The 23,633-nt window shown below is 41.2% G+C and overlaps 1 protein-coding gene across 1 annotated transcript in view; it reads left to right on the forward strand.

The window, feature by feature from the left end:
- Positions 1–493: 493 nt before the first annotated feature.
- Positions 494–23,633, forward strand: part of PHYHIPL (phytanoyl-CoA 2-hydroxylase interacting protein like) — a 112,352-nt gene continuing 89,212 nt past the window's right edge. The window contains exon 1 of the mRNA XM_061635075.1: positions 494–564. The gene's annotated coding sequence lies outside the window, so the exon portion shown is untranslated. The remainder of the gene's footprint in view (positions 565–23,633) is intronic.

A 23,633-nucleotide genomic window follows, 5' to 3' on the forward strand; every position in this document is an offset into this window, starting at 1 on the left:
AACTCTGTGGGGTTTACTTCTAAATAGACGTGTACAGAAACTGCACTGTAAAGCCTGTGAATCTTAGCTTCTCTGTTTAAGGGATCTTGGGTATCAAGGCTGGGAAAGGCCTCCATTCCTGATCTAGAAGAGATGAGTGATTCTTGGCATTACTGGTCTGGATGGATATAAATAAGATGTGTAGATCTTTTAGTATGTTATTCTAGTGGATCTCTTTGGCAATCTAGGAGCTGTGACATAAAACAAGCAGGTCAGATGGACAACACTCTCCATATTGGACAGGGAAAGTCCAAGAATTTCCTACAGAAATATAATCTCTTGGACAAGCCAGTGTTTATTCTCAGGCAGTTCAATGTGTGCAGTGGCACGGAGAGTCAGCTGAATATGTGTGCCAAAGAACTTTAACAAAGGCCCTTTAATCTTTATAACGTTAATGAAGACAGCGTCATAGCTGGTAGAAGATGCGAAACAGGAGTCGTAGCCTAGAGGAGATGTTCAACAGCGTTACCAGGGACTGTGCATGACAGCATATAGTGAAGAGGAGATGAACATGAAGAGCAGGAGGTAGGAGATATTTAAGTTATTCATCCTATATAGCAATAGCAGTCTAAATTTTCTGAGTGCTACAAGAGGGAGGTATTAGCAGGCTAGGGGGCACCCTAAGATTTGCAGAAGAAAAAAAGAGGGGGGAAACTATATAAGGGGGAACCCCAAATGAGCCCTTGCTCATGGACAAGGAATGCTGGCTGTTTGTGAGAGGGAGGAACAGAGTATCCTGAAGAAAGCAACAGTGAATGGGTGGAACCGTGAACAGGAACACTTCACACTGTAACATTTTGTTGCAGGCATAATTTCTTTCTGTATAAAAACCAGTTCTCAACATCCTGTCACACTTTCCCAGCATTCTGTCACACTCTAAGGTGACCAAAAAACGGAACCCAGGGTAAGACTACGCAGACTGGAGCAGACATTATTATTACAGAATTCTAATTCTTTTGAAACTGGCAAGGGACCAGTGTGCTTGAGTGTACTTTTCTACTGTCAATTCATTAGTAGGAGTTAAAGTAAATCACTGCAACAGGGACACTGTGGACAGGGGCACCTGATTCAGAAGCCTGGGAAGGGGGGGGACATGACATGTCGGTATGTGCATTATAATAACCCTTCACAATAATCCTTCTCCCTGCATAAGACATTCTCACAATAACCCTTCACCCTTCATAAGACATTGTCTACTCAGATTGTGTGTGTGTTTATACTATGTCTGTGTATTTTAAATCATTATAAAGTTGTCCTGTAGTGTTTGGCACCAAAAGGTGAGTTTAAAATCTTTTAGTAAATAAAATAAAAGAGGTAAGCCAAATTGACATTTGGTTTTACGGTGATTCCTTCAGCTGTCCTGCAAATGACAGAGCTCTCAAAGGAGCCGTCCCTCTCTTTGGGCTGGTCTGATTTTTGATTGGTTTAGCATGGATGACTTCCCATGATGAGAGCCAACCAGGTCTGTATTTCTTATCTCAGCTCCACCCCTGGTTTCCCCCCCCCCTAGTGAGAGGAAACTGGGCTACCGAGGGCTTAGCAGTTATAGTGATGTGAACCGTGGGGAAAGGCATCATCCTCAGGAGCAAGAAGAGTGGTTGCTTAACCAAGGGCTGACAACTACAGCTAAGCCAGTGTGTAAGTTACTATGGCCCAGGGGGCAAACAATGAGAGTGAGAAAAGTGAGGAGGAGGAAAATGAGATGAACTGAGGGGCTCTTAGGGAAAGGATTAAGGTTAGACAGGGCAGACAAAATAGAGATAGTAGACTGAAGTCAGTGGAATATAGGAAGTGACATTTGTGATAGCCTCATCATAGGCATGTTTATTTTATAGGTCCACTCCACAGTGTTCTCTGGGAGTTTTATTGCAAATAAGTGTAAGAATGGTTAGCAGAGAAGCTGGAGAAATGAGATTCTCAATTGAGTGAATTGTAGAAAAAGTGCAAAGGTTGTATTGGTGTGATGTTCATATTTAAATTATATAAATTATGTTCTTTAACTCAGGGGTTCCCAAACAGTGGTCTATGGACCACTAGTGGTCTGTGAGTTTCATTCAGATGGTTTGCGGCGGGTCTGTTGATTTGTGGTTGACAATGGGAAATGGCACGTCACATTCATTTTTTATTGCTTCTTTAATTTCTTATGTTTCAAATTGTTTTATAATTTGAATTCTATAGAATTACAATTACTACAACCAGCAGAAAAACCATTAAGGGGTCCTCCAAGACCCTCAGCAAATTTCAAGTGGTCCGTGGGGGCAGGGAAGGTTTGGGAACTACTGCTTTAAATTAAATGCCTGCAAACTACTTGTATCCACCCCCAGCTGTTTGTAAGGAGACATTGAGAATATTCTGATAAGTAAACAACACTGAAGTTAATTAAAAAGAACAATTGGAGTCATTTTGACCTTTTGTCCAGATCAGAATCTTGCTCAGTACTCTAAAAATGTACCTTTAAAAGAGCATGAACATGTCAAATGCTTTTTTCCACCTCATCAAAATCAACAGGAGGGATATTCTCTGAATCTCAGTTCATCAGCTTCTCCAGCTGCTCTCGGAGAGAGCTGTTTCCATGAAATGAGTAAGCCTGACTTTTTAAAAAAAAAAAACCTGTGTATGTTTTGAACAATGATATAGTGGACTCTTGGTTGCAGCCTTCAGCATATTCTCAAAGTCTAGTCCTTCCTTCCTTCCTTCCTTCCTTACCCCTCCTCCAAACTGTACCACTTCTGACTGCAGGCTGAAGTCTATGTGACTGAAGGTTACCTCATACCAGAAAAGCCCCTCCACTTTGAAGAGTAGCATGTTACGGAGATGAATTTAACTAACTTTCTATGTGCAGGGATATTTTTTCATATGGAGGAGCAGTGAGCCATATGATCTGTCTACACACACACACACCTGCACTTTGAAATGATGCAGTCCAGTATGATGGTAACATGTAAAAAATGGAAATGGACTACCTTCAAGTTGATTCCGACTTATGACGACCCTACGAATAGGGTTTTCATGGTAAGCAGTATTCAGAGGGGGTTTACCATTCCTTCCTCTGAGGCTGAGAGGCAGTGACTGGCCCAAGGTCACCCAGTGAGCTTCATGGCTGTGTGGGGATTTGAACCCTGGTCTCCCAGGTTGTAGTCCAGCACACTAACCACTACGCCACACTGGCTCAACGATGGTAGCATGTTAATTACCAAAAATAGCAAATGCATCCCCAAAAACAGACAAAAGTATTCATGGATTTCCATAATGCTTGTGTATGCTAATTTATAGCTATAAAAACAAATTTAGAAATAATTACTCTAATTTAATTCAAAATACAGTGTGGTATAGTGGTTAGAATGTCAGAGTGGGACCTGGGAGACCAGGGTTCAAATCCTTGTTTGGCCATGAAGCTCACTGGGTGACCATGGGCCAGTCACTGTCTCTCAGTCTAACCCACCTCACAGGTTTGTTGGGAGGATAAAATCAGGAGGGGGAGAACTGTGTTTATATGTCACCTTGAGCTCCTTGCAAGAAAGGTGGGATATAGATGTAATAAATAAATACATAAATATTTGAAGCCCCATCATTCCTGACAATTGGCCCAGCTGGCTGGGGCTGATGGGAGTTGGTTCCCCATGCCTGCATTTCCCCATGGTGGGGAAGACTGTGACCAGGTGGCCTGTTTGCCTGCTCGGTCTGTTATGCAGGAGCTAACTTTTTATGGTAATCTTCATGATCCCTGCTTTTCCTGCTTATGGCTCTTTATACCAGATTGAACCAGACAGCCCTTCAAACAGATGACTCTATCAAACAGAGGGCTGTCCTCTGTAATGTAGGACATATGGCCATTCAAGAGCCCAGACACTGGCTGATCACCTCTGAGGCCTTCGTCTAAACACTGTTCAGATGCACTTGTTTTTGCTTCAATATTGTTGACTTCAACCAAAAAACTGAAATGGCAATGTTATGTTCAAAATAGGGATGGGGGAGAAATCTGATTTAGTTCACATTTAAAGCCAAATCTATCAAATTCACATTTTGTGAAACAACATGAGAACCAAAGGACAGCCATCCTTTGAAATTCGCACTTAACCAAACTTTGTGACAGTTCTCCAACCAACCACTGTTTACAAAAATGCATATATTAGGAGAAAGTATGCATAAAAATGAATATATTGGTGAAAATAACATACATAAATGCATTACATTAGGAGCAACTGCTAGAAAAATGTGTTTATTAGGAGAATTTTGATGGGGACTTTAAAAAACATCACAAAAATTGCTGCCGAAATTTTTAGAAATGAATTTAATGGTGGGAAAATGAGAAACAGAGAGAACCAAAATTGACAGATGCTTCCATCTGTAGTTTAAGAACATGTTTTCTTTAAGAAACTTGGACTTTGAACTCACGAAACATATGCCTATCTTAGTTGTCCACACATTGTAGCTATGTTTGCCTAAGATAACTCGTAGTGCAATCCTGTACAGGTCTTTTCAGAAGTAAGTACCAAGTTGCTGCTCTTAAATGCCAGATCGGTACACAATAAAATCTCCCTCGTCCACGATTTAATTGTGGATGAGGCAGCCTATCTGGCATGCATAACCGAGACCTGGGTGGGTGAGCAGGGAGGAGCTAGTCTTTCCCAGCTCTGCCCACCCGGGTACCTGGTTCAGCACCATGGTAGATCTGAGGGTTGGGGAGATGGGGTTGCTGTGGTCTATAAGAGCTCCATCCCTCTCATCAAGCACCATGTTCATGTAGCTACTGGCCTGGAGTGTTTGCACCTTGTGTTGGGTCAAAGGGACAGACTGGGAATCCTGTTGGTGTACCGCCCACCCTGCTGCCCAACGGCTTCCCTAACTGAGCTGACGGAAGTGGTCTCGGAGGTATTGCTGAGATCCCCCAGACTATTAGTACTGGGGGATATCAACATCCATGCCGAGGCTACGTTGTCCGGGGCGGCTCAGGACTTTATGGCCTCCATGACAACCATGGGGCTGTCCCAATATGTTAGTGGCCCAACACATGTGTCGGGGCATACTCTAGATCTTATTTTTGCTACTGGACATGGAGATGGTGATCTGAATGTGGGGAGTTTTACATCTCTCCCTTTGTCATGGACAGATCACCGCTTGTTGAAGTTCAGACTTACAGTGGCTTTTCCCCTCTGCAAGGGTGGGGGACCTATTAGATTGGTCCGCCCCCGGAGACTGATGAATCCTGAAGGTTTTCAAAGGGCTCTGGGGGATTTTCCTGCTGATAAGACTGGCGCTCCTGTCGAAGCCCTGGTTGAACTGTGGAATGCGGAGATGACCCGGGCTGTTGACACGATTGCTCCTGCGCGTCCTCTCCTGTGTAGAGCTCATACAGCTCCATGGTACACTCCAGAGCTGAGAGCGATGAAGCAAGATAGGAGGCAGCTTGAGCGGAGGTGGAGGCGAACTCCCAACAGATGCAATTATGCACTGGTAAGTGCCTCTACTAAGTTGTACTTAGGAGCGGTGAGGGTGGCGAAAAAACAATATTTTGCTGCCACTATTAAGTCATCTCTTTGCCAACCAGCGGAGCTCTTTAGAGTTGTCCGAGGGCTACTTCATTCTGGCCCTAAGGACTTGATAGTGTCATCAGTAGCCCGCTGTAATGAGTTTGCTGGGCACTTCCAGAATAAGATCCTATGCATCCGCCGGGACTTAGACTCTCAGTTTACAGCAGTTGATCCGAATGAGGTGTCCGGAGCACAGTCTTGTCATGTTTTATTGGATGAGTTTCAGTTGGTTTAGCTCGAGGACATGGACAAGGTGCTTGGACAGGTGCGTGCGACCACTTCTGCTCTAGATCCTTGCCCCTCTTGGCTTATAAAAACTAGCAGGGTTGGAACAGCCGGCTGGGCCAGGGAAGTGATAAATGCCTCTTTACGAGAGGGAGTGGTCCCTGGCCGTCTGAAAGAGGTGGTAGTGAGACCACTTCTGAAAAAATCCTCCTTGGACCCTGAAAATCTTAATAGCTATAGACCAGTCGTGAATGTTCCATTCCTGGGCAAGATCTTGGAGCGAGTGGTTGCTGGCCAGCTCCAGGCGCTATTGGATGAAACCAATTATCTAGATCCATTTCAATCGGGTTTTAGGCCCGGTTTCGGCACTGAGACAGCCTTGGTCACCCTGTACGATGACCTATGTCGGGAGAGGGACGGAGGGAGTGTAACTCTGTTGATTCTCCTTGATATCTCAGCGGCTTTTGATACCATCGACCATGGTATCCTTCTGGAGAGGCTCGCGGAGTTGGGAGTTGGAGGTACAGCTTGGCAGTGGTTCTGCTCCTACTTGGCGGGTCGTCTCCAGAAGGTAGTGCTTGGGGAACATTGCTCGACACCGTGGGCTCTCCAATGTGAATTATAATCACAAATAAAAATTAAATTAAATTAAATAACAAATAACATTATCATTATTGGCACCGTGAAGAAAGATGACTTGCTGTAGCCAATTGCTGCGCAAGATAGTTCTTTGTTGGGTTGCCTGAATGGTGGCTAAACACAATCTCCAGGTTCAGTATACATCCACAGTACCAGATGCTGGGAGCAACAACAGTAGAGAGCTGTTGCTATCATGTCATGCTTGTGCATTTCCCATGGGCATCTTGTTGACCACAGTGGACCATTGGTCTGATCCAGCAGGATTCTCCTTATGTTTCGCCAGCTTATGCCACCTTCCCCAGCCTGGTGCCTGCTCCCACTAACCACCCTGTCTGTTCATTGGAAATGATTGTGCAAGACTGAGCAATCCTGTAGTTGTCTCTTTCAGCCAGAGGTTGGTAGTGGTGTACAGGCTGAATCTCTGCCTCATATCCCTCAGGCACAGGCTCAGGTTCAGATGCAGGACTCAGCCTTGTCACCAGATTCTTTGCTATTTGCAAGGTTAAAGATACCAGTTTCCTTACTAAGGAGCATTTTATCCCTCCCCCCTTTAATATTTGAAGACCAATGCCTCTTGCTTGTAGTGTGTTCACCTTGTCTTGCAGTCTTTGTCCCAAACCAGACACATACTGGTCTGATGATGTTTTTTCCTGCAGATTCAGTGTGTACGTATCTGGTAATGGAACAATAATTTTCTGAACATAAATAGCTGCATTAATTATACTTATTGAATATACACTGGGGTAATGTGCAAGCCCCAAGTCATTAAATTTTCATTAAGCATGTACACACTGTGGAAATGATTTGTTTCTAGAAGTGTAATGCCTACTAGGTCAGCAGAGGAATGTCTAAAAGTTGAGGAAAGAAAATTGAAAAGCTTGCGTAGGGGAGATACTGAGATCTGAAATGAATGAGAGTGGGGTTCGGGGGGTGAGAAAGGGTAACATTATGGTTTATGCTGTAGCGATTTAGTACTTTCATATAAAGAATTTGCTTTATTAGCAGATCCATTCCATGCATATTATGTGGTGCTAAATGTAGGGCTCCTCAGCCTTTTCCCAACCTTTGGGACCTCAGATGTTGTTGGACTACAATTCCCAAAAGCCCCAGCCAGCATGGCCAATGGTCAGGAATGATGGGAATTGTAGTCCAGCAACATCTGGGGACACAAAGGTTAGGAAAGGCTGCTCTGGATGACCTATTTATTGAGCATTCATCCTGATTTGCTTACACAGTTTATTGGGAGATTAGGTTACATCCAATCTTTATTGCAGAGCTTGGAAAAGTTACTTTTTTGAACTACAACTCCCATCAGCCCCAGCCAGCATGGCCACTGGATTGGGCTGATGGGAGTTGTAGTTCAAAACAGTAACTTTTCTAAACTCTGCTTTATTGTGCATTTGTTCTGATCTTGTTTGTGGGGAGGTTATACGGCAATACACATTCAATCAGATTTACTTTTGGGATGTGTATATATCTTCCTGTTAATCATTCGTTCATTCCATACTTTTCAATGCATTTCTCTGTAGCTTTCCAGCCTGCAAAAAGTCTTCTTCTTTTTTTAAAAAAAAGTGGATTTGATGTGTTAGGGTTTTCATCCACTTTAATTGCACGAGTATCCCAGTATGCTTTGGAAACCCTCTCACAAAATACTGACAGTCTGGAGGTGCCCTTAACATCCTGAGTGTCCCAGATTTATTTTGTTTAGAACCTGTTAATCTCTAATCCTCATGATGTCAGAGAACATTTTGAGAATACATAAACTGTTTCTGCCTTAAAAAAACAGGATTGGAAAACGGTATAATTTCTCTGCACTTTCTATGCCTAGTAGGAGTTAGCTTCTGCTCTTCCTCCATTCATATATTTCCTTGTCTTCTAAAATCCCTTTTCTTTATAGGAGTTGCAAGTTGCAAATTATTTGATAGCCTAAACTGGGCTGTGATCCTAAGTACACTTACCTGGAAGAAACTTTTCTTAAAATTAATTGAATTTTCTTCAGAATAAACATGGTTCAAGACAGGGTTGCAGTTTTCAGAAACCAAATACATTATACAAAAGCAGCACACATATATGAAAATTTTCCATATATGACATTCAGGTAACATGGTTGTTTTTTGGAAGTATTGTGTATAGGCATTCTTGCCTATGTGTACCCCTTCCTGCACCCCAAATACAACTTCCCATAGTGCATGGAATGTTATGGGTGGATATGGACAGATTCCCTAACCCTCCCCCATACTTAAACTGGGGGGGGGTGTCACTCAATAAAATTGGTCAGAAGAGACAAAATAATATTTCACACAATTCCTAATTTATGTACAAAGTTCACTGCTACAAGATGTGTTTATCGTATATTTACCTTATCCTAAAACAGCAGCTGAGTTAAAAGCTTGATGAAAGAGAAGGTCTGAGAAGCTGGCAGAAAGCCAACAAAGAGAAAGATCATCTGAGTTCTCTGGGCAGGGACTTCCATGTGTTGTGATGACCGCTAGCTTTGATTGCTTTTTAAAAGGGGATTAGACACATTTGTGGAGAACATAATCCTCATGTTCAGAGCCAATATGCTTCCATATATCAGTTGTGGGGGAAGAAATAGAGGAGGGCTGTCATCTTCATGGCTTGCTTATGGGCTTCCTGAGTTGATATCTGGATGAAATGCTTGAAACGGGGTGCTACATCAGATGGAACCTTAGTCTGATCCTGTAGGGTATTTCTCCATAGTCTTTGCTGATGGTTTTGCTGGTCATTCTCCACAGATACAGCAATAATCATTAAAACCTTCATTCAGCAGTTCTGGTTTGATCATTTTTGTTCTGTGTTAGAAAGCATATTGAGAAGAAGATGTAAAATTAATTACAGGGTTGGCAAGCAAAGTTCAGGGAAACAATTTACTGGGAATCTCACCTGTGTAAGCCACTTTAATATGAATGGGAGTTATGTCAGAGTTATAGTTGCAGATCTCCTGTTCATTTCAATTAAGCCTGTTCAGAGAAATCTGATAAATTGTGCCCAGCTCTCCCTATTCTATATGTTAACATTTTAAGATTAGTGGCCTTCCACTAATTGAACATCGGTATGTTTGAAACTGCTCTGTGAATTTTGTAACTCGATTTTTTGTTGTTATGTGCCTTCAAGTCGATTATGACTTATGGCGACCCTATGAATCAGCGACCTCCAATAGCATCTGTCAGTTCAGGTCTGTGACTTCCTTTATGGAATTGATCCATCTCTTGTTTGGCCTTCTTCTTTTTCTACACCCTTTTATCTTTCCCAGCATTATTGTCTTTTCTAGTGAATCATGTCTTCTCATGATGTGTCCAAAGTATGATAACCTCAGTTTCATCATTTAGCTTCTAGTGACAGTTCTGGTTTAATTTGTTCTAACACCCAATTATTTGTCTTTTTTGCAGTCCATGTTATGCACAAAGCTCTCCTCCAACACCACATTTCAAATGAGTTGATTTTTCTCTTATCTGCTTTTTTCACAGTCCAACTTTCACATCCATACATACGAGATTGGGAATACCATGGTCTGAATGGTCCTGACTTTAGTGTTCAGTGATACATCTTTGCATTTGAGGACGTTTTCTAGTTCTCTCATAGCTGCCCTCCCCAGTCCTAGCCTTCTTCTGATTTCTTGACTATTGTCCCCATTTTGGTTAACGACTGTGCCAAGGTATTGATAATCCTTGACAAATTCAGTGTCCTCATTGTCAACTTTAAAGTTATGCAAATCTTCTGTTGTCATTACTTTTGTCTTCTTGACATTCAGCTCTAGTCCTGCTCTTTCCTCTTTACTGCTTCCCTCCCTCCCTCCCTCCCTCCCTCCCTCTCTCTCTCTCTCTCTCTCTCTCTCTCTCTCTCTCTCTCACACACACACACACACACACACACACACACACGTGTGTGTGTGTGGATTTTTCTTCCCCATCTCATAAATTGTTCCTCACTCAAATGATGATTAATTTTGGTAGGATGTCAGACACTGGTGCCAGCAGAAATAGCTATGATTGCATAGGGAACTGCCTTTACACCTGGCTGATTGCTCAGTAATTTTACAGTTAGGTTGAGCTTTGGGAAGAAGTCTGAGAAACAGCAACATAAGGTGTGGGAGGGAATAACAGTGAGGGATTTAGATGCTGGGAAGAGCAAATAAAGTACATTTGCATTGTGTGTGTGTGTGTTAAATCTTTCTAGCTTAGACTTTTTTTGCTTCTATCCAGCTCCTCCTAGGTTAGCTCTGTGTAAATTCCAAGCAGTCTCCATCCAGGCTCTGATCGGGTCCATACCTGCTGAGGATGGAACTGCATATTGCTGAAATGGCATCTCCCACGGCAAATTTGTTTGCCTCTCCCTCACAATGTTTAAGTGCACAACATGTTGTTTCATCATTACATGGTATGTTTTCCTGTTAGTAGGTAACAGTAGTGTGGGGTGAAGAAACAGGTGATGCTGTCACAACACAGGTGTAGTAAGTGTTCCTAAATGTTACAGAAGAGATGTTGGAGAACTTGCTAGGGAATGTGTCAGCAGCCCCATGTTGAGCATAATGCAGAGGTGGTGAAACCTCGTGGCCCTCCAGATGTTGCTGGACTACAATGCCCATCACCCTAACCACTGGTCTTGCTGGCTGATGAGAACTGGAGTCCAACAACATCTGGAGGGCCATAGGCTAGGCATTCCTGGTATAATTTGTAGCTCACCCTTAGCTTCAACAATACCATAGCTTCAGGTGCTCCTAAAACATTCACTGGTTATCATAATGGCAAAACAATTGCTTAGTGCCAAGTATTCCCACCACCACCACCACCCAACATACTCCTAACTTTAGAGGAAAGGTTAACTGGTCATCTTTTGATTTGTTATACTGAGTAAATGTCACATCCTGACATGAAAGCTGCATCTCTAACATGGACCAAAATGGTGTTAAACATTTTTTTTAAAAAAATTGGCAGTAGCATGGCAGCACCATGTGTTTTCTTGTAGAGCTGAGGACAAAAAAACCCTGCTATGGTGAGCTTTGCAGTTTTGCTGTGGGTATTTTATGCCAGGATTCATATATTCCTGTGTTTTTTTAAAAAAAAAAATAGGAAAAGAAATAAAAACTGCAGGCGAATGCTTGTTACAATGTGTTTTTTGGGGGGGCAATAAATATAGTCTTCAGAACAAAAGGAAGAAGGCAGTACCACATTGTTACAATGCTACATCAAATGCTATTCCGGACTGCAGGACTTTTGACCCATCAAGCCAAATGTAGCTCACCAGCCTTGCACATAGTGGCCCAAAAGAGGCTCAGCAAATTTTTCTATGCACCTGAGAGACTATAAAAAGATGACTTTTAATCACCTGGCAAACCACCATCAGTCGTGTGGGGGTTCTTCCCCTGTCACATCTCCAGAAGTAATTGCTCCCACCAGGTTCCTGAATCCAAAAACCTATTTCCTTACCACTCAGATGTTGCCTTCTCCCCCTGCCTGGCAAGGCGAAGGGCTGTAGCTCAGTGGCAGAGCACATGCATTGCATGCAGAAGGTTCCAGGTTTAATGCCTGGCATCTCCAAGCAGGACTAGGAAAGGTTCCTATCTGAAACCCTGGAGATAGTTGGTGAATCCTGAACTCTGTTGCCTGTCGGTATAGACCAGCCTTTCCCAACCGGTGTGCCTCCAGCTGTTGTTGGACCACAACTCCCATCAGCCTCAGCCACTGGCAATGCTGGCTGAGGCTGATGGGAGTTGTGGTCCAACAACATCTGGAGGCACACTGGTTGGGAAAGGTTGGTATAGACCATATTGAGCTACATGGACCAATGGTCTGACTTGGTATAAGGCAGCTTCCTATGTTCGTTTTGAGGACTTGGATCACTAACCCTGCCTATGAGGTTTTGTAATCCAACATTATCAGTATGCCACTGGCACTATGGATGGAAAGACGTGTTTCGGTTCTCTCAGTTTCTCATTTTTCCAATGTTAAATTGAGTTCTCCGCATTTCTGCAGCAATGTGAGACTTTTTTTTTAAAAAAAAGAAAATTCTCCAGCATTTTAGTGCAAATTTCTCCTAATAAATACATTTTTAGGCAGTTTTGACTAATGTACACACTTTTGCAAGTCATGTCTTGCCATATAATGCATTTTGATATGTTGTTTTCACTCATAGATTCATGTTTATGCACTTTCCCCTAATATATGCATTTTTGTAAACAATATTTGGTTGCCAAACTGCGTTGCAAATGGCTGTGTTTTGGTTCTCATATTGTTTTGGAAAGTGCAAATTTGATAGACTTGGCTTGAAATGTGAACTGCACTGAATTTCTCCCCATCCCTACCTGGCAGTTGGACAAGTATGGCATCAGGTTGCATGGATGGATGTGCATGTAGACCTTCTCCCTAATTAACCTTTGAAGAGAAAAAAGGAAGTCTGAGAAAATGTCTGTGATCAAGAGTTTGTCATGCACACGTGTGTTTCTTTTTAAAACATTATCTGCTGTTCCAATCAGAGTGGCCTTCAAAAATTAAATCAACACTACATGAAGGAGTTGGACTAAAAATAAATATAGAAACAAAGAGTTTTCTCCTATCATGCCATAATAATCTAATAAAAAAAACTGAGGGCTGACCTCTCCACAATTAAAGTTGTTGAGTGGCTCCATCAAGGTTGGCAGTCTGCTACTGGCAGTTGATGTCTGATATGAATGCAGGCGTGGAAGGCTTGTGACAGATTTGAATACTAAGTCAAAATTTCTGACTGTATCCCTGTTCTTATATAGAGCATATTATTGCACAGGACTTGTTGCTCCTTGTGGGATTCTGCCATCAGTGATTGACTCCTGTATGTTATACTTCCACAGTAGCAGAATGAAAGAATACTAGGCATGAATCTTTTAAAATGAAAATTGTTTATGTTGAACCCAGAAAACAAGAGGCAGTAGAATCCAAAAGTTATGCTTTAGTGTGAAATTTCTGCCTTAACAAATGCAGAATCCCTTATACGCTGGACTGAGTAATCACTTCCAGTCCTCTATATTTTTAGAATCGGGAAGAAAAGCTTCCCGGTCAAATGGTTAGTATCCCAGCCAGAGTTGAGTTTCCCTTTTTGAAATGAAGTCCCTGTCTACATGTTTACATATGAGCATATGCTGCTGACTTCATTGGTCCATCTAGTCTTAGTATTATCACCTTCTCTGATGGCTCTTTAGCATCTGAAGCACAGTCATGGCCTTCCTAGAGATGTGGGAGCCTCAGGTTTAAGTACCTGAATGTCAGAATGAATAAAGAAATCCGGATAGCCAACCTGTTGCTCATGATGGAAAATACCACAGCAAGCAAAAGTAGAAAGAGTGCTGCAAGGGAATACTCGGACCCAGGTGGGGTGGGATAGCAAGCTTGGATTGAGTGTGTTTGAAAGTACAGGAATCTTCCCAGAGTTTTCTCCATTTTAAGGCCTTCCACCTATTCAGTTTGAAGAAGAGTAGCCTAAAAGACTGGGAAGTTTGCACCCACTTCCCAGTGACAAAAGAATCCTACAGTAGAAATGCTGATAAAGCCAAAATAGATATAGATGTTTAATTTCCATCTTTATAAACATGCAGTGAACATGCCCTGGCCCCCTACTGCTGCCTTGGCACAGTTCAAACTGCGTGGCAAAAGTTTCATACAGCTCAAGATGCTTATAATCATAGGGGCTGCCTCTTCCCATTCATTGCATTCACCTTGAATACGCCCATAGAATTTGTGACCCACCACATGGTTGAGCACAGACCGCCAGCCATGTTCAACAACCCACCTGTTTTTACAGTCCTTGGCAAGCACCAAAGATGAGGTTTCTCAAACCAGTTTACATGGCTGGTGAGTTCAGCTTGGTAGGTTACAACTTCTGCAGGCTTGCCATAGAGGGCACCATCCCATGCATGCTTACTTGGAAATAAGTCCTACTGAGTATTGTGGGACTTACTTCGAAGTAAATTGGCCTGATAGGCACTTTTGGGTAGCACTTTCATGCTCCAAGTAGAAACCAGATCCCGATAGACAGAGGTGTTCATAGAAGTTGCTTCTATGCTCAGCTTTGGAATTCTGTTCCCAAAATAGCCAACGATAAGACTGAATGTGAACACCTTCCAGAGGATAAGAGACTCTTATGCGTAATCCACCATTTAGCGGTCAGAGATAAAGATGGCAACTGTTTGTTGTTCAAATATTATTGTGATGGCAGATGGGGGATGTTACTCAATGTGAGCCTAAGGCATAGTTGAGGTTAAAAATCTCAATAAATACAAGCAAAATATAGAGGGTGAAAAATCCCATTTCCTTTGTTTCATTACTATTTAAAATGATTTCCTCAGCAGTCTGCATAAGTGTTTCTGTTCATACACTCCTGCAAACAGAACTGATCAGTGCAGCGCTTAGGAAGAGCAAATATAAAGGGGTTGGAATTCATTAAAAAGTTCAACCAAGTACTGAGGAATTGCAGTGTTTGTATGGTGCGTGCATATGAGCATACATGAATGTTTGTGTGTAACTTTACGTTTGGCTTTACACTTAAGGCAAAGGCTGATTTATAACTTGAACCAGCAAGCACTTTCAGCTGAGTTGTGTGCATTTAACAAAATAGGGCAGGGGTAGCCAACGTGGTGCCCTCCAGACATCATTGTACTACAACTCCCATCATACTTGTCCATTGGCCATGATAACTGGGAGTTGTAGTCCAACAATATCTGGAGGGCATCATATCAGCTACCCCTGAAATAGGGCAAGTGGGGAAGCTATTGATGACAAGTCTGTTATCTGACATCTCTGTTATCTTTTCGGTGCCTATTGAAGACTTTCCTCTTTCAACAAACCTTTTAAGTTGAGACCTATCCCAGTCTGTGTTGGAATTGCTTTTTAATATTTTTTTAAACCTTTCCCCCCCTAAACAATATGTTTTTTTAATCCTTCTTATTGAAGATGTTTTTAAAGCTTTTTTAAAAAAATGTTTTTAAAGTGGGTTTTTTAAATGTATTTTAAGGTCTGTTTTTATGATGTTTTAAAGTGTTTTTAGTGCTTTTGTTTGCCACCCTGGGCTCCTGCTGGGAGGAAGGGCGGGCTACAAATTAAATAATAAATAAATAAATGATAAATAAGTTGAATCAGTAAGCACTTTCATCTGAGGTGTGTCACTTTTAATAAAAGGGAAAACCGCTACCTCAGTGGTCTCCCTGATTTGGAATCTGGAGGTACTTCAGAGCTATAGGATTACCTGAAAATAGCAAACTGCAAGCCCTCTGATCTGGCATGGTCTGAGACTTTGATTTTCATCACAAAAGTGTTTGGAATGACAACCTTGCTGGATTAGACTAAAAATCCTTCTGGCCCAACCTTCTGTTTCCAGTAGTGGGCAGGCAGATGGCCTTGTGAAGACCATAATGAGGACATGAAGAGAACAGCCTGCCCTTGTTTATCTGAAGCAACTTGTACTCAGAGGAACCTACTACCTCTGAATGTGGCAGTTCCATTTAGTTCTAATGCCAATAACCTTGGATAGACTTACTGTGATGAATGATAGTGGGAATCAAAATATTCCAGTAATGGGTGCATGGAGTGAAGGAACCCTGAGGAACCCCAGTAGAGAATTGAAACCTAGTGTAGCAGCCATTTTGATATCTGGTAGCAATGAGAGTTACATAGTATTTAGTAAAGGTTGTTTGCTCATTACTCTCTTTTGGCATCATTTTATATGTTTGCAGCAGCAAATATTATACCTAACCTCCACCTTTAGTTGAACAACTTGCTTTATTTTAATTCTGGCTGGTTTGTTTGCTTTAATGTTCTATGAGTATGTGAGTGGTTTCATGTGGCCATCTGTGTGTAACGTACGTAAGTTTGTTCTGTGAGTTCTGCTTACACATTTTGTGGTAGTTTTCACACACCAGAATCTGGAGGACTTCCACCTGAGTTTTTAGCCATTGCTCACCCTCTTTCTCATCTTTACAGACTGGGCTGACCAGTCTACACTTCTGTATACTACCTGGTTCAATAAAACCCATTGAGTTGCTCTAAATACCTCATTGCCTGTTCTTGGGTCCATCAAGAACACTTATCCTGGGTTTCCCCAGGTTGTTTTGTTTCCACCCTCCAAGATTGCAGCTCCTTGTGCTGTGCCAAAGGCAGCCCCCAAGGTCTCGTGGAAGCAGAACACTTTCATTATGAGTTTCACTCTATCGCCACAGAAGCACAAATGTTCCCTTTTTATTTTTCTTCATGGAGAAGTGGCCTTCATTTCCCCTCTAGCATCTTTAGTCTGCCTGCTGTGTGTATTCACACACTCTAACGCTATTTATTGTTAGTGCTAACAATTTCACTGCGGCCTGCGTGTGCATCATCAGGTCACTGCCTAAAGCAGAGTGTGTAGTATGAGACACAAGTCTGCTATTTCAAATATCATGGATGAGAGTAGGATTGGCAAAGATATTTCTCTCTTTCTGTCCATGTGTATGTAGTAGATTCTCAGCAAGTTTTAAAGGCCCAGTCTGATATATTCAGGATAAATTTACCAAACAATTAATGTGTATTTAAAAGCATTTTTGGTTAATGTTAATATCTCATAATATCAACAATGTTACCAAAAGGTTGGTCACTCCTTTCCCTCCTATTAAGTAAAAGGATTATTATTATTAATTTAAGTTTAATTTGTGATTTTTAATGCTCACCAAGTGCTCAGAACCATTTAATCTTTTTGGAAACTGGAAATATAGATGCTTCTCTAAGGCATAATTACATTTATTTTATTAAATCATTTCTATATCTGTTTCTGACAAAAAAGTATTGGTAATAAATCTTCAAGCAGTATACAACACATCTTAAAATGTCAAATAGAACAACACAAATGAAAATCAAATACAGAATACAACAAAGATCCACATTTAAAGCAAAAAATCCGTTTCAGTCTAGTTTCTAGCTGGATTCTGGGACAGATGTTGTTTTGATCTCTTGACAGGTGACTTGTGCCCTAAGAATGACAAGAGGACTGTGATTCTCCTGTACCCTTCCGGTGGTCCATAAACCACTATGGGGGGCAGGAGTTGGTGTTACTTATTATTTACTTATTTATTTATGAAATCTATAATCTCTCCCTTCATTAACTATATCAATGGCATCCTTTGGGAGTTTCCTCTGAAATAACTGTGACATCAGCTCCTGAATCTATATTTGAAAACTGATGGTTATCCCTACTATAATTAAGTTTATTCTCCATGAAGGATCTGGGAGAGTTTGGACAGCACACTGCACCATTCTTGAACATGAGTAAGAATGGGTGGCAGTGAACCTTGGGCTTGCACACTCCCTGCTCTGGCGTGGCTGCAAGAAGAGTTTGGATGCTTTTGTTTCTGTTTTGGCACAACCACTGCTTTTCATGTTGTACAAACCCAATGTTTGCTATTTATTTATTTACTTACTTACTTACCACCTCATAGCCGAAGCTCTCTGGGCAGTTTACAACAATAAAAAACATTTTTAAAAAGTATACAAATTTAAAACCATACCAAATTAAAACCCATAAAAACGTATAGGCAAGTAAAAAAAACATGCTGTTTAAATGCTGATTAAAAAATGCCTGGGAGAAGAGGAAAGTCTTGACCTGGTGCCGAAAAGATAACAGTGTTGTGCCAGGTGCACCTCATCAGGGAGATCATTCCATAATTTGGGGGCCTCCACTGAAAAGACCCTCTCCCTTGTTGGCATCCTCCCAGCTTCCCTCGGAGTAGGCACCTGAAGGAGGACCTTTGATGTTGAGCGTAGTGTACAGATGGGTTCGCGTCGGGAGAGGTGTTCCACCAGGTATTGTGGTCCCAAGCTGTGTTAGGATTTATAGGTTAAAACCAGCACCTTGAATTGGGCTTGGAAACATACAGGCAGCCAATGCTATGGTTTGTTAACCGTGGATTATGAAGTTAGATTGTTTACACCAGTAGTTCCCAAGCTTTCCCCCCCCATGGGTCACTTGAAAATTGCGGAGGGTCTTGGCAGATCACTTGTAGCAATTGCAATGTGCTTTGCTAGATGAGTATGATTTTTAATTGCATTTTTACAGATATGCTGCAGACTATCTGAATGAAGCTCGCAGACCACTAGAACTCCGTGGGGCACATTTTGGGAACCTCTGCTTTAAGCAAAGAATAGTTAACTTTACCCAACGCTTAAAGTTCAAACAACATGCTACAATGTGGTTAATGGACATCTGAAGCAAAAACATTTAAGCTCTTCCTCACGGCTGTGCTGGAGAGTGGTGGTGGGACTCTGGGAGCCGAAGTCTTCTCATAACTATGATTTAGGGTGATATCTAAATGTGGGTTGTGTATCTTTAAAAAAACATGGACCTTAAGAAAAATTTGCCAATGAGCTGCTGTGGTCACTGATTGTACATTCTGGGTATGATGCATGACAGTTTCATAGTTGTGCTTATGGTCCTCTTTAGCCAATGACACCGGCTTTGTAAGCATTCCCCCACATACAATATCATATAAGTGAATTTAGTTCCATTATTCCTCCCTCCTTGTGCAGTTTTTGTTTACCATCGCAATGTGCAGATCTGTGTCAGAACTCTCTCTCCAGCAGATGCTGAAGATGTACTCCTATGTACATTTAAGTAAATCTGCCTTATCTCTAGGCAGAAATCCAAGGACTTGGCCCTGCAACAAACCCTTTGTCCCCATAGCTACTCAGGCAACACTATTGCAGGAATTAATATGTCCACCACAACTTCAGGAGATCGTTCACCTGCTGATCTTCCAATGAGAGATCTGTCAACCTTGCCCTTCTGCATTCTACATAGGACACTACATCTGTTAATTATCTTACCAATGTCAGACTGATTTGTTAGCAGCAACTAGGGATGGAAGGATCTGTCAATTTCGGTTCTCTCAGTTTCTCAATTTTCCACTCTTAAATTCAGTTCTCCAAATTTCTGCAGCAATTTGTGGGTTTAAAAAAAATCATGAAAATTCTGAAGCATTTTAGGGCAATTTTCCCCATATAAACACATTTAATGTAGTTCTGACTGTGTAAAATGTTCTGACTAATGTACACATTTTTGCAAGCAATTTACCCTAGTATAATGCATTTTGTCTGTTCTTTTCATTAATACATTTGTTATTATGCACACTTTCCCCTAATATATGCATTTTTAAAACATTGTTTGGTTGGAGAACTGCATCGCAAAATTCAAATAAGTGCAAATTTCAACGGATGGCTGTGTTTTGCATCTCATATTGTTTCAGAAAGTGTGGCTTTGATAGATTTGGCTTGAAATGCAAACTGAATTGAATTTCTCCCCCAACCCTAGCACCAACACTGCATTGTTAATTTTCACTGTATCTGTTTTCCTCATACATACTGTAACAGACACTGTCCTTTTTACATTGTATTTCCAGCTATATATATGCCTGCCAATTTGGGACTACACTTCATGCAGCCGATGAAGTGTGCTCAAGTTGACAAAAGCGTGCTTATTTATTTATAGAATGTATAGACTGTTTAATATAACAGAAAACTCTGAATGGTTTACATAAGGTAGAGTTTGAAAAATCAATATAAATTCATACAACAATAACATTTGGATAAGGCTTTCTAAGCTAAGTTTAATCAGAGTAAGACTATATATTACACGGAAAACTGAGCAGAGCACACACACATACACAGAATTTAAAAATTAGAAAGTGGAGTCCAGGAAAGCTTAGGCATGCAAGTGCTGGGGTTTAAGAGGCGTTTTGAGCTTGCTACTGCCTTCATCTCTTGAATCATCTAGGAGAGGGCATTTCAAAGGTCATGCCATATTAAAAGCTGATGCCATAATTTTTTTTTGTCCAAGGAGTCAAAAGAGTGCTGTTTTTGCTGCAATATTCTAACACAACTACCCATCTGGAAATTGTCTGCAGTGTGCATTCATCTTCTTTCTGTGGCTATTTTGAAAAAGGGATTTCTCCCAGGATATTTAGCCAATTTTCCTGCGACAAATTAACTTAATGAAATCTGGCAATTAAAAAGTGAAGTTCATCCTTTAGTACAGGCCTACACATGCTGAGATCCACCAAGTCAGATATAGTTCACCACCCATTCAGGGACATGATAAATTCTTACCTTTTCCTGGGATTCTGCATGCAGATGGCTGTCAAATATGAATTCTGTGGGACTTACTCCTATGTAAACACTCTTCCAACATTTCCCCACCAGAGTCTATGTATCAGACATTTAGATTGCAATTCTATACCCAGTTATCAGTGGGCCTTACTTTAGAGTAGACATGTCTAGGATCGCAACATCTTGTACATGCTGCCTGAATCAGTATCCTCAACACTTTCAGTTATTTTAAGCTGCTAGAAATGAAGATGACCAAGCAGCAAAGAAATCTCCCTCAGCAAATCTTCTCCCACTAGAATCATGCCCTATTTAACTTTATATACAGAATTTAAGATGCACTTTGCAAATATCTGAATACGTTGCATTTTGTAAACATCCATGCTATAAATGATTATATTAATGATTTCTTGGACATGTTGGTTTGCATTTTTACAGAATGAGCATTTTATTGCTATTTATTAATGGACTTCACCAGCTTGTGATATAAACAGTGACCAGCAGGAAGGATTTTACAAGAGATGGTACAAAATTGTGAATGGATGTCCTGATCCCTTGTTGTTTTAGAGATCAACCTGTTCACTTTCACCAGAGTTGCTGTTATACAATGCCATATTATTTATTATTTATTTATTTAATTACATTTCTAGACCGCCCTATAGCAGAAAGCTCTCAGGGCGGTGTACAACAAATAAAATCACAATTAAAATATGAGCAAGTGTGGAAATATATATATATATATATATATATATTATACAAGCAAGAACAATGTAATTTACATAATCATTAACTTTGTAATTCAATGGTTACGACTGGCACATCTTTGTCAAATGCCCAGGGCTAGAAATTTACTATGACACCTGGGAGCTGATTGTTGGCTTATGATTCATTATTAATATTGATGAGTAATGCAGAGCTTGGTCAAATGTCACCAATCATTCCTTAAAATAGAATCAAGGCATTTTAAAAATGGTCATTCAAATGCAATGTGCATTGTTGAGACAGCAATTTACTAGTGAGTGCTAACCATTGTCAGATTGATGAACCAAGCTCTCATGTTGTGCAAAAAAGCAGTCTATCTGGCAGAGTTTCACCTCTCCCCAGTGGATCATCTCTCAGTACCACTTAGAACTGATTCCTAAGTTACCAGAGTGGTGTGGGAACAGTTTCCCCCTAGTCCATTCCCTGATTACTTTGGTAATTTTGTTAAGGAAGGACTACATCATTCAGTTGAATTAGGCAGTTGCTTCTTACAAATGTTACTTGACTGGCGTGGGAATGGGCCACAGGGAAGCAACTTCCATAGCACATCAGTTTTGATTTCAGTGGGGAGTGGATACTGAAATCAATAGAACTTAAAAACACTTGACTTTTAGCTTCATCATGCCCAAATTTAAGCTGTAATGCAATCCTTTTACTCAGGGGTAATATATAGGTTTGGGGAAATTATAGATTTCAGTGGCGTGTTTAATTATATATAGCAGCTACTCACAGCATTCACACTTTGAAACCAGATTCAGGCTTTTAGAAAAGGTGTCAGTGTTGGTTTCACACATCCAGTGAACAAAGAGCCCACTGTTTAATTAATTTAGTCTAACTGAGAGCTTTCACATATTAGCGGCCAATGACCTGTAACTGACAAAATTACATCTCAACCCCTTTAAAATTGACCCACCCCCGGACTGCTCAACACACACACATAGCAGGCACTCCCCCTCCCACAGACATACACACAGAGACAATTCCCAAAATCCCCCACCCCCACCAACTCCCCAAACAGACCTCCCAGACACTTGCCACCACCATGTTTAGGCAGCTTATCAACCTGCCACCCCACCTCAACCACTTACCTGACCTGCCTCCTGTGTTGTAGCTGCCACCCACTCGCCTGCCCCCACTCACTCACTCATCCCCCCATCTTCCATCCTTGCTTCCCTCACTCCCTCACCTTGCTTGCCTGCCATGTGCTGCAGTACCCCATCCCCATGCGTGATGTCATGATGGCATACATTATATGTATGCGTGGGGGGAATCTGTTAAAGAAGTAGCAAGTCAACTAACTTTTTTTCTGGATAATTAAATCACTCCCATTCAGTTGATTTATTTTCACCTGGAAAATGGCATCCAAATTTGCACTAATAAGTAGCATAATAAAGTACCTAGGGCAAAAGAATCACACAAATCTAAAAAGGCTCTACTGTAATTCGTATGTTACAGAACCTTGATGTATTCACCAAACAGTAGAACCCTTCCATTTCCTTTGCTTGTTCTTGCACATAAATGTATGCAGCAATCTTTAGAGTTTTAAAATAATGCTTCCATGGATAATTAGAGCAGCTGCCTGGTGGAAGGTTTTGGAGTTTGTTTTTTAAAGTCAATTAATAGCCTTGCTTTTAACTGATTATTTAATTCAACAGAAAATTATATTGATCAAGGTGATATTTTGAGACTACTTAATTTATACAAAATATTTCCCATGGTTAAATACATTTAAATCCTTTACTGATGGGGAACATCATATTAAACTCATTTACTGTATCCAGGGATGTAAACAGAGAATGTTTGCAGCAATGCTCTCAGCACTGAATGAATAGCAGTTAATAGGGGACAGCATCAATTAAAAATCTTGACTAACTATAGCTTAAGGTTTAGAAGTTCCTCAAAAGCTTGTCAGGATTTTTCTCAAGGAAAAGAACAGCAGCAGCAGACAAGTGGAACGAGCAGAGGAGGCAAGGCACAGGTAATGGTGTTGGAAAAGCCCAGTTCTCTGGGAGAGGGTGACATATTTTCCTGTTAGTGTAGGTTTGTTGATACTTCTGAACAGTGCTTTTCATTTGGTAAAAATGAGGTGCCGGTGCTCATATCTTGATAAAAGTACTGTGGGTACCAGCACAAAATAGCTGGCATGGGCAGCAAAGAAAAAGGTGCTGGTCCTCCATACCGGTGAGTACTGTCACAAAAAAGCCCTGCTTCTGGAGGTCACTCTGCTCTTTAATAGCAGTGACTAGGACAGCCTGTTCCCATCTCAGCTTGCAACACAGGCTGCACTCATCAGAAAGGGGGAAACTTGACATGCTGGTCCATCCTTCTGTAA

Source organism: Rhineura floridana, chromosome 7 (genome assembly GCF_030035675.1).
Source record: "Rhineura floridana isolate rRhiFlo1 chromosome 7, rRhiFlo1.hap2, whole genome shotgun sequence".
NCBI classification, from domain to species: domain Eukaryota; kingdom Metazoa; phylum Chordata; class Lepidosauria; order Squamata; family Rhineuridae; genus Rhineura; species Rhineura floridana.